The sequence below is a fragment of the Coturnix japonica genome, chromosome 5 (assembly GCF_001577835.2).
Source record: "Coturnix japonica isolate 7356 chromosome 5, Coturnix japonica 2.1, whole genome shotgun sequence".
Lineage (NCBI taxonomy): Eukaryota > Metazoa > Chordata > Aves > Galliformes > Phasianidae > Coturnix > Coturnix japonica.
The window spans coordinates 46485417-46499507 of record NC_029520.1 but is presented as its reverse complement, the minus strand read 5'-3'; the positions used below and the strand labels follow the sequence as shown (position 1 = coordinate 46499507).

The window sequence follows — 14091 nt, the reverse complement described above, 5'->3', positions numbered from 1 at the left end:
AAGCGAAACCTACAAAGCTAGAGAGTTTGCAGTAGAAGTATTTACGTAGAAGATACAGAGATGATCAGGTCACTTTAGGTTTTGTAGAAAAAGCATTGAAAACTGCAGTGACCCATAAGCAAACATGAACAAAATCATGACACAGCTGAAAGTATAATGTTCTCTAGTGGTATTAGTTTCAGAAATTTTGCTGCTCCAACTAAGCTCTCCAGGGACCAACAGGATTTTAGTCACGTTAAATTTTTTTCTGGAAGAAGAAGCACTCTCTGTTTTCCATCCTAACAACATCCCTACATAAACCTCTAAAAAGCTTTCTCTGGTACCTTCTCTAACATTCAAATTCATTTCTATAACCATATTTGGCTGCAAAATGAAGTTTGGGAAGAAAACACGACCCGCTATGTGGACTGTTTATATTTTTGTCATCGATGACGCAAATGAAGATTCTCTCTCCCTCAAAGATGATGTTTCTATTTGAGAGACAAGGAAAAGGAAACAGGGAAAGTAGAATTAGATGAGGTAAGAATGCTAGGTATCACTGTTGGTACCTAAACCGAGAAATCTTTAGGTAAATGCTTTATGTGTATAGCAACCAGCAAATAGAGTTTTCCAAGAGTTCTCTTCTGAGAGCTGCATAGAGAACTGTAGTCCAAGTCCACTTAAATGCCCATTTAAAGAGAGGAAAAAAAGTTTTTGTTCTGCCCAAACAAAGTGCTGTTTCAGAGGTGGGATGCATTCAGTTCAAATTCACGGTCCAAGCTCTAGAAAAGACTGATCGATGAGCAGGAAAAGTACTTAAAACATGGGAAGAATCTCACCCCAGTACTTGGGATAACTCTGGACCTTAAACTCAGTTCTGTTCAAACCTCAAACCTCAAAAGAGGCTGAGAAACATTCCAAGGTCTCCACATCCCTTTGTACCACCAGAGCTGCCAGGCCACTTTTGTGAGGTCTATGCATTTTGGTACAGCTGAATCCTTGGTTTATTTGGATATTTGCCTCCTTCACCTCATCTTAGTACAAGACATGGTTACATACATTGATCTATGCTCACCAAATTTATACCATAGGAATTAATCCTTTCTCACTCGGTAAAATGTATGGCATCACTAACACTTTTTATCTAATACAAAATACTATTATACAAATTGCATTTTATTTATTTATTTATTTATTTTTGTTAGAAGATGACTTAACTCCATTCCAATTACTATCAAATACACAGTCCCTTCACTACATTTGCACAGTTGAAAGTTACAGAATAATTTAAGTTACCGTGCTTCATTTAATTCTGAATTATTTTATGATCCAATTGAATGTTTTAATGACATTAAGAAGCCTTTGTGATGATCCAAATGACTGGTCACGGAATGAATTAAACAAGATCAAGCTCATTACATAAAGAAAATAATTGTGTAAGAAATGAGCTTAAGTACACAGTGATGAAAGCCAAAAACTAGAAAGAACGGATGGAAATGCTGCATTACTTTCAGTGGGACTGTGTTGTTTTACCCCTGTTAAAGACTCTTACAACTACAACTTAATAAATGTAATCAACTGCAGTGCATGTGAATGAATTTACTCTTTTCACTGCTGCCTCGTCCATTGACAGTTCCTAGTGATAACATCAGTTTTTAAAGTTCTAGACCCTGGGGAGGAAGGGAATGTTTATTATGGCCAAATTGTCATCAGGTGTAAATAAGTACAGCTCTGCTCAAACTAACAGAGCTGGACCAGAAGCACTGAGAACCCGGCCAGTTATGTTAAGTAAGTTTGATAGTTTTAATACCGTTTGTCTTGAAGTGGAGTTCATGGCCACTTTGTGATATAAAGTATAAATTGAGGTTTGCTCAGCTGCACAGTATAAATCTCATGCAATGACAGTGTTGTCAAGCTGAACTATTGTCTTTTACAGCATACATCAAGCAAGGGATTACTGTAAGTAATTTGTTTTGGAAAGCTGGCAACCCTAATGGGGCATGCCTGATAGTGTTCAAAGGTTTTGATTAGGCACAGTCCACAGAGATGTTCTTTCAACTTGAATCTCCAAAGAAAAAGGCTTAATTTTTAACAAATCGTTTTCTTCACAGCGTCATCTATTTGATTTCTTTGAAACTCAGTAGTAAGATGTATCAAAGGAACAGACTGTTTGCCCAAAACAAAACATATCAATAAATGCTTTTATTTTTTGCCTGAACTCAACGTACCTAATCTATTTTCACAAGTCCATTAGAAATGATGCTGTAAGGACTATTATTTCTACACTGGTTTGTGAAGCTGGAGCTCTAAGTAGCCAGTGATGTGCCTCAGTGCAGCTGGAATTATATGAACATGTCCTAGCTCTTCCAAAATAACTAAGCAGAAGCTGGGCTCTGGTGAGGTGAGCTCAGGCTGCTCCCTGCTGGATAGCATAAAGAGGTGGCAAACCTGCAGGAGATTAGATGTTTTTCCATGATACCATTGACTTTCTGTCAGCTGCGTGGCTGTCCTCCCTAAAATAATCCAGAAAGTCACAGTTACTCAGTGCTTCACCTGATCAAATAAAAGCATTGAGATGGCCTCTTGTCTGGCTTCACAGCATAGACAGAGCATTAGAGGACATTAAAAGTATCAGATCGAAATAAGGTGAACCTCTCCGTTGTTAAATCTGTCAGTAATCTCCTCAATACTTTCAGCTCCCAGAGAGCCAAATCAGGAGAGACGACAGTTGGAAATAGCTTTAAAAGGATATTACCTCATTGATTTTTGAAAGAGAGAGCTTCTTTAGCAAGAATATTGCTGTCGGTCTCCATCTTTAATGTTTATTCATTTGGCTGCTTCACGGGGGAATGCAAATCACAGAAATGTAGGAGTTGAACAGTAGTGTGCAAAACGAGGACCACAGGGGATTTGGGGCTTCATCTCTTCATCCCAGCTTCTGAGGCAGAAAGCTTTGTGTGCTGAGGGCCTGGGAAGGAAAAAGCAGCATCAAGAAGGATTATAATACCCCTTTCTCATGCAGATGTTGAAATTCATATAATTACCTGGGATTTGTGTTTGAATCGCTGTTATGCATATGTGGGTTTGCAAGAGAAGTGGCAAAATAAATTATTTACAGTTTTTTCACAGGCCTTCTTTAAGGCTCTGTCGTACCTTTCTGTTGCTTGGTTTGAAGGTTTAAACATTAGTAAGGCAAATCTCTAAACCAGGATTTGAATTTCAACCTTCAGCCTTTTGTAAGAGTTGTCTTAAGCATTCAGTGATAAACACAGGGAACAAGCAGCCTTAGGAAAGAGCCATAATCGGGCATTTACAACTTAGGAAGTGAGTCATCTGGAAGTCACTATGAAATTGCTCCTCCAGAGACATCTACCACAGCTATCACAACTGGGGGATTACTCCCCACCTCCACTTTATCAGCTTGCTCTCAGTGAGACTTCAGGGCAATGGAAGGAGACCGGCGCCACAAGGTGGTATTTCCTCCCATTTGAATGCAGGTTGCTCAGGAAGATACCAACTTCTTGAAGAAACTCAACCTCAGTGAAGCAAGTTCTGTCCAGAATGGCAGTCTTTGAATACATGCAATTCCAAGTGGGTGAGGGGTCTGGATCACAGGCCTTATGAGGAGAGACTGAGGGAGCTGAGACCATGTGGTCTGGAGATATACATATATATATATACTGGTGATGGATAGTTGGACTGGATGACCTTGTATGTGTTGTCCAACCTTGATGATTCTGTGATACTAATTTATGTGCATGTATTGTTAACAGTGTAAAAAATACTACCTTAGATATCTCTGCTATTAACTTCCAGGTGCCAGTTTAGTTTATAGAGTAACTGAATGAGTTCCAGGGAACAGAATTTGCCTGAAGAATTATGAAGCCATTGGCTATTAGGTCAGGCACATTAAATTCATGATAGTTGTATGTTCAACTGAGTGAACAGATAATTATTATATAATAAAACACTTCTACTGTGATCTTGGTGAAAAAGGCTTGAAAAAGTTGATCAGAGGTAACAGGAAAAAAAAAAGACATTTTCAAGAAAAGCTCAAAGGAGAGATGAGAAGATTCACTGCTATGGCCAAATAAAGTACAGTATGTGGTTAATGCATTTATCCCTACTCTGTGCTAGCTGAGGAAGTAAAAGAGAGATCTGCTAAGTATCCTTAGTTTTTCTCTGCTCTCTCCCTCCTCAGATGCACATAAGTGCATGTGGCTGAGGCAATGTCTGGTCCTTTCAGGTTTATGTTAGCTGGGAATTTCCTTGTACCCAAAGGTTCTCTACTCAGTGTTTGTGGATGGAGTTCATTCCAGTCCATGTATTCAAGTGGTAGATTTTGGCTAAAACCAGTGCCAGAGTCTACAGTGATTTCACCTGGAATCTAGATGCATATTCTGTTACAAGGTCAAAGGAGTGTATGAGGGATTTAAACAAAGCACCACAGCCACAATAATCCATGAAGTCAAAGCTGGTCAGTGGAAGTAGCTTAGGGTACACCAAAGGGACTGATGTTGGATTTATGTTTGCTCAGCATTATTATTACTCACATGAAATAAGACAGCAGAGGATACGTTAATTAAATTGCAATTGACGCTTCACTAGGGGGTGTCAGAAACACCAAAGAAAAGAAAAAGAATTTTTAAAAAACTGGAGAACATGAAATAGGACTTAGCTAGGAAAAAAACATTTGCTAATGGCTGAAGGAAAAAGTAATCAAATCTAAAAGGAGTGATGCCAAAAAAGCCTATTATTACAGTGCTAGACAGCTCTGTGGCTACAGCCTCAGAGTGTAGCTTAGATCAAGTGGAAAATAGCCATTTGAGGGAACTAATTGAGTTGGGCTCTGCATACAACAGCATAATTTCATAAATTAGAGAAGAATCTATATCAAAATGAACAAAAGCATGTCTCAGACACAGTTCTCATTTTTAAAAACAAGATGGTTTAAAAATTTATATTAGCAAAATTACTCTGAAAGATAAACATGTGAGGCTCTTTCCAAATTATCTGGTGACTAAAATGCTGTCTTGCACAGCTAGAGAGTTTATCTTTATTTCTGTTACTGAACTTTAACACCTATTTGTAAGAACAGGATATGAGCAGAGAGTAAGGTTCCAGCACAGCAGCATTTCTTTCCTTCTAGGAAGGATCTTGCTCAAGTGTTCAATTGTACTAAGACACAGAATGGGTTTTACTGCTCTGATTTGTGAGATGGTGCTGGATGAATGATGCATTCTAAGCATCTTTCTGCATAGCCTTCTATTTGCAGAGAACTGGACCACAACAGTGGAGCAGCACTTTTGTACATGCTTCACAGCCACAGAACAGGGCATCTCTGTGCATCCCTCCAAGAACAGTGTGCCTTCATTTCAGCAGCATCATGAGAAAGAAGAATGCGGAGAGAACACACACAGCTCTCTAGACTGCTTACAGAACTCAATATCCAGTCATAGATGAATATCACATAATTAGTATTTGATTACAGGAGTTAAATTATCAGAGGCTTTACTTAATGAAGTTAATCCCTCCCTTCTTATTCTCCTGCTTGGCTTAACAACATTGGTGGTATTTCATGTGGAGCAGGAGGCAGCCACCACTAGCAGCTATGTGATGTGAGTTACAGAAGGACCAAGGCCCAGAGACTAAGGACAAAAGGGTAGGCAGCAAGCAGCAGTTCATCTGCTCCAGAGGAAATGTGTGGCTACTACATGATACAGGGAAATTCATGATGCAGATGAAACTCAAGCTGGTAAGCCCCAAAAAGTCAACAACACCCAATTTACAACCAATGAGGCCAGGTTGGACCTGGGAAGTCTGGTTTAGTGTTTGGCAACCCTGCCGATGGCAGGGGTTTGGAGCTCAATGATGTTTAAGATCCCTTCCAACCTAAGTCATTCCATGATTGTATGGCACTTCTCAGCTTTTCCCAGCCTTTAGCTACCTCTCCCAGATGTACTAAGCATAAATGCCTCCACTTTAGACCAAGCCAAAGTTACCCTCTTTCAGATGCTTTCATTTCAAATCTTTTCTTAAGGGATTCAGTCTCTCCATCTCCTAAATACCACACTAATCAAGTAAAACAGGAAGGCAGGCAGGGAGCTGGTCCACGTTTTGCAAGAGAATGAAAGAACCAGACATGAAACAAAAGGAAATTCTGAAGCCTACTGATTACCAGGTCACCACCTTGCCTCCTAGAGCCCTATACCATCAGCAATTTACCCACCCTATTAAATAGCTGCATAATAAAACTCACAACTTGAAAAAAAAAAAAAAAAAAAAAAAAAGCCAATATGTGCTTGCAAAAATGCATTCTCTGACTTGATCCTGGGTGGAAAAAGCTATTATCTGGTACTGGCTCAGGTCTGGCTGTACAGCAGTTACTCCCTAATCTTTGGCAACAAGGTGCTTTAGCATAACTCTTGCCTGGATTTAGGGTTCTCTAAGGGACAGCTGTTAATCTTTTTCTCACACTTTTCTCACCCAATAATATATTTGGCAGAATAAACACGCTGGGATGAAGAGGTTTGGGTTTATCTTCTAAACTGCATAGAAACCACACTGTGATATGCAAAATCTAATCAATGAAGAAATCTTGCATTGCAGCACTTCAAAACTACTGAAATGTTATACAGCAATAGAAACAAAAAATCTACCAGGCTCCTATATACAGGGAAGACTGCGCTTATGAAGGATGTAAGCGTGTGGGTTACTGTAGGAAACACACAAATCTCAGAAAGGTGGTACTTGTTATTTTAAAAACAAAGCAAGGATGTTATCCACTTCTTAATTCAGTATTTGCTGAATTTTATGTGTGAAAGCCATTCTCTCCTCCTTTATGTACTGATTTCCCAATGCTTTGAAGAGACAAGGAAGAATATTATGAAAACTACTTTTTCTTCAAAGACATTTTTTTTGTCCAGAAATGTGAAATCCAAAATCACACAGCTGTTTCCTGAGGACTTCACGTTCAAACACTGAGCAAAAAAAATCATAGTGAGCCTCAGGATGACCAATATTGAACAATTTTTTCATTAATGAGAAAATCTCTGTCAGTCTAATTCCTGCTTAACAAATTTTGTCTGAGTTTCACTAAAGCCTCTTTACGTTATGCTGTTAGTGTAAGACAATATCAATACATATCTATATTATGGTTACGGGTTTTTACAGTATAAAGGAGGCATAAAAGGGAGTGTGGTATAATATGAAGAAGTCCTTCATACTTTAAATCATGTCTGGTTCCAGTCCTGCCATCTGCAATTAACTGGATCTTACCAAAGTAAGATCTCTTGCATTCAAAGGCTATTCACTTGCTCAGAAAATATGTAGAGCAGCTGTCATTCAACGATGCAGAAGGCAGGCATCTCCTTTTCCAGGAGCTATGGATTTCAGTCAGCCCCTACTACTGGATATGGTGAGGGTGGTATAATGATTATATATATTTTTGTTAAGAATATACATACAAGCATTCTTCTTAGTGAGAATACAAGTGTTTACATCACACAGGTTCCCTAGAAAATCTCTATACACTTTAAAAAGATTGTAGAGGAGGAACATACAAATACTGTGTTACCAAGCCCTTCAGCAAGTGGCATTTCGTTTTCTCTACTGGTGTAATCTGTCCCCACTGAGTGTTACAATCCACGGGTTTATCCAGTTTCCAACCTCAGACAAACCACAATGGCAATGTCATATACTGACATCCCCTTGGAGTTTATGATTTAGTGTTCACAAATATATGAATATATTTACATATAATTGTATGGGCTTTTTTTCACTTTCATCTTCATGATGAATGGCTTTTGCATTACAGATCTTTCAGCAATGAGATTTCTCCTCCCATGAAGTTTCTCTAAGCAGCATATGTTCTGCCTGGATCCATATGATACTGGGAGTGGTGCATGGGTGTATGTATGCAGAATCCACTTCCTTCTATGAAAAGCATATTTTGAAAAACAAACAAACAACAAGTATTTTGAAAAAACATTGAAACTAAACAAACAAACAAAGAAACCCACAACCCTCTGTGTTTCCACGGCAGTTTCAATTATGTCTGGCTGCTCTATTTTAACGTTTCTACATCAATTTTCATTGCAAACTTGGAAAATTCTCTAATAAGGTGAATCTTTCTAACTTGCATTTTCCACAAAACTATGAAGCCAAGATTTTCAGGAGATGAAGCCAAATCGATATGATCAGAACTGGAAGTAAATATTCAGGGAATACATTTAGCAGCTTCACCATTGCAGTTAAACAGTAAGTTGCTCTGGGGTAATGTTTTGTCATTCATTTTTACACTTGACAAAATCTAATGATTATATTGCCAGGATGAGTGTACTGTAAGGTGTCATTAAACTCCTACCAGGTTTCCTATTTGAAAACTGCCTTGTTAGGTCTATTTAACTTGCAGCATATTTAACTATTAACAGGACACAACCAGCATTTTGATTTACTTTTGGCGAATTATAGAAAAATAAAATGTTATCTTGCATCGTGGGCTTTAAGGATGTGCTCTCCCTTTTGTCTTAATGGTCACTGAGATTTTGTACATGGTTAATTTAAAATGGATGTCAGTCATACGTATGTGTGTCCACACACATGCACATACAAATAGCTTAGACATAACCACAAGGGGTATTGAATAAAGCAAGTAATTCACATTCTAAGGCTGGTCTTGCTGGCTTTTATCACTGTTCTCATATCAGGACTGCTAGTTTCAGCCCACTTGTAAGACTCTCATTAATCTTAATTCATCCTCCATCTACCTTAAAACATGCCTTGAAGTCATTTTTTTCCCAGCCCTTTTAAACCACGCTCAATCTCCCAGGCTGAAGACAAATTTATCAAATTCATACAGCAACATTCAGCACCTTGGAATATTTCAGTCTTTTGAGAAAATCTCCTTGGGTCTTCACTCTGCTCCTTCATGAGCCTCACTTCTCACATTCCCCCCAAAATCCAGGATTGTTTCATTAATTACCAGCATCACCACCACTGCAACATAAATCTCCAGCTATGAGAGCTAAGTACAATTGTTTCAGAAAAGATGACTCGTCTCTGCACAGACTATGTCACTTCCTCATTCATCACCCTCAAGTGATCACAACTGAATTACTTCCCACCACTGCCACTCATTTTTCAGGCTTCTCGCTAATTCATGGAGGCTTGTTAAAATGCTGCAAGCAAAGGTGCCCTTCTGATCTTTCCAAGCATCCACTAAATGGTTTGAATTTATTCATTGGACTGAGCTCATCCTGGGTCATGTCTCTTTTTTGTGTGTGCCTCATTGACTTTTAAATTTTCATTAAAGCTGCAGCATCTCCTTTTGTTTGAAGGCAGATCTATTGAGGAAAGTTACTGTTTTGAAGAGAAATGGGTTAAAAAATCTACATGAAGCAACCATAGCTACAACAGAAATGGAACACCATACACAAGAAATAAGCCTTATGCAGAGCTATCAGCAGCTTAGACCAGCAGGAGTTTCAGTTTGGTCTTTGAAACATTTGGGGAGAAAATGGCTTCCCTTGCAGGCAAAGGGGATATTTCTAACAGACAGGTTCCAATAGTACATTCTACCTGTTTGACTTGCATTTGAACTGAAACAAAACAGCATTTCCAGGAAACAGAGAAATAAAATGATTGCCCGTGCTGTGTCACAAAGCTCCCACCTGACAACAACTGATTAGTTTAGGTTTCCAAGCTTTCTTGAATTCCTGTCTCTGGTATATTGAATTTCAGAGCTGAAAGACTGAGGAGAGTCGCAGGAGGAAATGAAGAGGTCTCCCAAGTCAATACAGGTTAGGGCAAATGCCAACCTGATTGAAGGACTGACACAGTGCCTGCCTACACAATAGTAAAGATGGGACTTGCAAAAATAGTGATACAAAGAAAACAAGATAAGGTACAATCACTTCTCCCTGACCATGCCATCAGCTTTACCTCTTTTAGTGATATAATATTTAATATCTGCCTCAGAAATCCATGCAGTGGAGAAAGATCCAGTGCAGAAAAGATGTTTCTTGTCCTTCATCATCCAGGGGCTGCTAGAAAATGATGCCAGTGTTGCCTTTGAATGACATTGCTAACAAGAGCAGTGGGAAGAAAAAAAGTATCCAAAGAGCTGTTCCTCTAAGTGCTGTCATCATGAGCAACTTAGGATCAAGTAGGTTTTGTGGCTTCCCATTTTGGGTAGCTGCTGCCCTTCAGTGCCACATCCTGTGAGCAGCACTTCAGAGGGAATAGGCATGTAGTTATTTCTCCTTTGTTCCTGGGCACTAAAATCCATCTCAATATAGACAAGTTTTCAGCCAGATCTAATACATATGTTCAACCTGTCTTTCCCTCTGACCCTCTTGCACAGTCGTGGTGATCACAAGGAGATGAGTTACAAGCCCTCATTATGCTATTTATTCTATACTTCATGGGCAAAATTCACAAGGTCCTTTTCCAGATACTTTTCAATGGAATGCCATAAAGGGCGCTTTCACACAACTTGGTAATACTGGTGTCTCTCCCAGCACATCTTTCCTCTGAGGTGAGCCTCAGAATGTATCCAGGCACTGAGTCACACTGAAGCCACTTAGAATCTTAGTTTTCCCTTTAGGTATTACCTCTTTCTTTACAATAAGAGTAACAAAAATACTATTTTTAGGAATAATAACAGCTATGTCTGAGGTAATTATGCAGAATAGCTCAACACCTCTTTCAGAAATCATATTGTGGGATTTTTCACAAAAATAACTTTTGTGCATCTGATTTTCTTCCCCCTCATTGCCAAATGTTTTTCAAAATAGTTGCTATTTTAGGCATTCTGCTGAGCTTTCAAAGCAAAAACAAGCTAACAAACAAACAACCCCAATATTCTGAACAACTTCAGTTAATGTTAGCTTTTTGTGGCTAAGAAGACAAACATATTTAACAAGCATTTGCAGGTCACAGTGCTAGCCAAAAGATTCACACATCTGATGAACTTATTTCCAACTAAATTGTTCACATACAGCTGTTTTTTAAAGGTCTATTTTGTGATACAAAGACAAAATTCCTGGGATGTGAACACTGCAACTCCCCTTGAAATCCTACCCCATTGTGTTAATGGGGTAAAATCTATGAGTCTTTGTTCTAGTGCCCATTCACTCCTGGATAATCACAGTGATGAGCTACAGAGCCATGCTCAGGGCTCTCCTTCCATCTGCTCTGAAGAAAGCAGACCCATGTGGCTTTGAACATGGTCCCATCCTTTCTCAGAAAGAGTTAATACCATTAGAGTTGAAACTATCATGGCAATGTTCTTACGAAACAGGGAGCTGCTTCTTTTAACATCATCTTAGATCCAAGCCTCATCTGGAATATGAGAAACCTCAGTGTGTTGGGCTCTTGGAAACATACAGTTGTTCAGTACTTAGAAGTCTAGCTCTAAATAATATTGAAAACTAGTGTCTGGTGTCAAAAACTCTTCAAATGAAATTTTTCAAATCTTATTCCCTGCTATAAATAACACCAAGGTCTGCTGCACCAATCCAATTATTCTGAGCCTTGGCTAACCTGTAAACTCTTCTTAGGAATGGCACTGACTTGGAAGCAATCTGACAATTAAACCACTGACATTTCAGATGTGCAAAGACAGAGTAAGAGTCCAGTTTCCAAAGTGTGCCTCTCTAATTCAATATTTTTTTAGCCTCTGCTCAACTGAGTTAAGCAAGATAACTCTTGGGATCTTTCTCTCTTCCCTGGGGTAAAAAAGTCAAGACCTGCTCTAACCTCTCTGAACATTCATAGAGTCTTTACAGTATGTAAACACACCTTCATTCCATTATTTGGCACTAACAGTGTTTCCACAGCTCATTATTTCCTGCATGAAATAATGCTTAATTAGTGCTGAATTACAATAGAATTGCTGTGGAACTACATAAGCCATCCTTGCAAATTCCCTAATGAATTCAACATGGTTACTGCCATTGCATTGAATTCTAAATGAATTCATAATGATTAGAAACTCAAGGCATACCTGCCTTTCATCGATCTGTGTGTGACAACAAGATTCCTTTATAAACAAGAGTCATGCAGACAATATGTTGATACCAGTATCTAAAGATTTTTAGCTCCTCTTGGGAGAAAGCTGGCGACTGTAGCATTTAAATCCAAGGCTACAGTGATAAATGAATCAAATCTTCTTAGTTTTTCCCAGGCCTATTGGGGTTGCAAAGTTACCAAGCCCGCTGAGTGCACAAAGGAATTTAGGTTTCTGCAGTGAAAAGAGGGATGATACTGGATTTAATCAGAGGTGCACAACACCAAGGGGCTTAGCTCAGGTACAGCTCATGTTCACAAGACTGTCATCCCACAAACCTCATTTATTTGCTCTTGCTGTCACAGAATGTTTCTCTCTGTTTTTACTGGCTGATGGATTGGATCCCAAGTTCACAAAGCTGCTTTATAGAGATTACATCATTCCTGATGTCTGTACCCACACAATACCCAGCCCCAGCTTTCACCTCTGTGCTGCAAGCCCAGAAGAAACATCAGCAACCCCACAACTGGGATATCTGCCTTCGGAGTAAACTGTGAACAACCTTTCCCAGCTATCTGAATTCTCTCATTCAATATTTGTCCAATCATGCTTATGATCTTGGGGTAAGAATGTTGGGATTCAGATCAGTATATTTAATCTTTGATGAGTTATTAAATTTTCCTGTCTAAAATTTCTGTTATCTTACTCCTCTATGCACTGAATCCTACATGCCTTGAAACCAATGCCAAAACCACTACTAATTTCTGTAAGACTACTCTCAGGCACATACACTTAGAAAGATATTTTTAATGCTCACTCTCACAATCTTCCCAGTTTGTAGCATCCTTCAGACTTTGACATGTGGAACAGGTTAGGCTGACACAAACATTTCACTTTAATACCCACTCTGTAAGATTTATTCCCACAGACTTATATTGGTCTGTGTTCAAATTAGCAATGGTTCCAGGCAGTCTGCTTCCTTAGGCTGTGCTGGCATAAATCTACTGACTTTCGGGGAGTTACTTCTGATTTCCACTGATAAATGCAAGAAAGGACTCAGTGCTCTCCACCTAAAAGGCTCAGATTAGATTCCTTTTGGCCCCATTAATGTTGTCACTGGTATTCTTTCTGTGTTTCTTTTGTTGTTGTAAGAGCTTTTCCCTCACCTTTTAAGCCGTCAAGATAACTGAAAGTCCTTTCCTTTACAGAATTCCCAAACTGATCTCAGTCTGCACTGAACTTGAATGCACTTTGGAAAAAAACTTCTGTCTCTGAACTATGCACAGGGAATTGAATTAGACAGAACAATCTGGGTCATTGAATCTTGTCCCTTGTAATCTCAGCAAACCATATAATAGATGCTTAGTCCAGATTGGTGTGCAGAACAACCCCTCCCCACATACCACAAACCACAAGATGGTTCATCACTACTCAAGAAGCAAACTCAGGACCATTTGTGATCTTTTTACCCCTACATACATAGTAAATGCTGCCTAAATTTTAATAAACATCACAGGAAGGAAGATCATCATAATCCCCTCTGATGAAATACAGGTTGTATTCACAAGAATTTGACTTCAGAGGACAATATTGAATGGACTGGACGCAGAGGAGGATATACAGCATGAGCCCAAACTCCACTATGTGCTAGTGCACATCAGAAGGAGGGCAACCATGGATTGCTGTCAGTCACAGTGATACTCGTAAGAAGTGGAAGAGAGAAAAAACGTTCCTATAACTCAACCATCACCCACATATGATGTATTTGCAGTGAATTCTCAAGCAAAGAAAAACTGCACACACCACCTGCCTATGAAGTTGGAACTGGGCCTTGAATTTCAGCGCTCTAGGACTACCTCTGTTTATAATCATGCTCCCAATTACAGGCTCCGTTTGCACAGGCTGGCTTTGGCAAAATGCAGATTGGAATCTTAAGTTCAAAAGGGAGCTTGGTGCAACTGACTTGTAATTGTGAGAGTCAACAGTTGGATAAAGAATCCTTTCGACATGCTTAAACCAGGTCAAGATGTAGACATACTGTGTGTTGCTACAGGCAAATGCTGAGGCAATTACACTCCCATCTAAATTCTGGCAGAGATGAT

General features: G+C 39.2%; 1 long non-coding RNA gene across 1 annotated transcript in view; it reads right to left on the bottom strand.

Moving 5' to 3' along the window:
• Nucleotides 1-1154: 1154 nt before the first annotated feature.
• The window catches only part of LOC107315280, a 33959-nt gene continuing 21022 nt past the window's right edge, over nucleotides 1155-14091 (bottom strand). Inside the window, exons 2-3 of the long non-coding RNA XR_001555852.2 lie at nucleotides 2735-2947; nucleotides 1155-2492 (exon numbers count right to left, since the gene is read on the bottom strand). This is a non-coding gene — a long non-coding RNA (uncharacterized LOC107315280). The remainder of the gene's footprint in view (nucleotides 2493-2734; nucleotides 2948-14091) is intronic.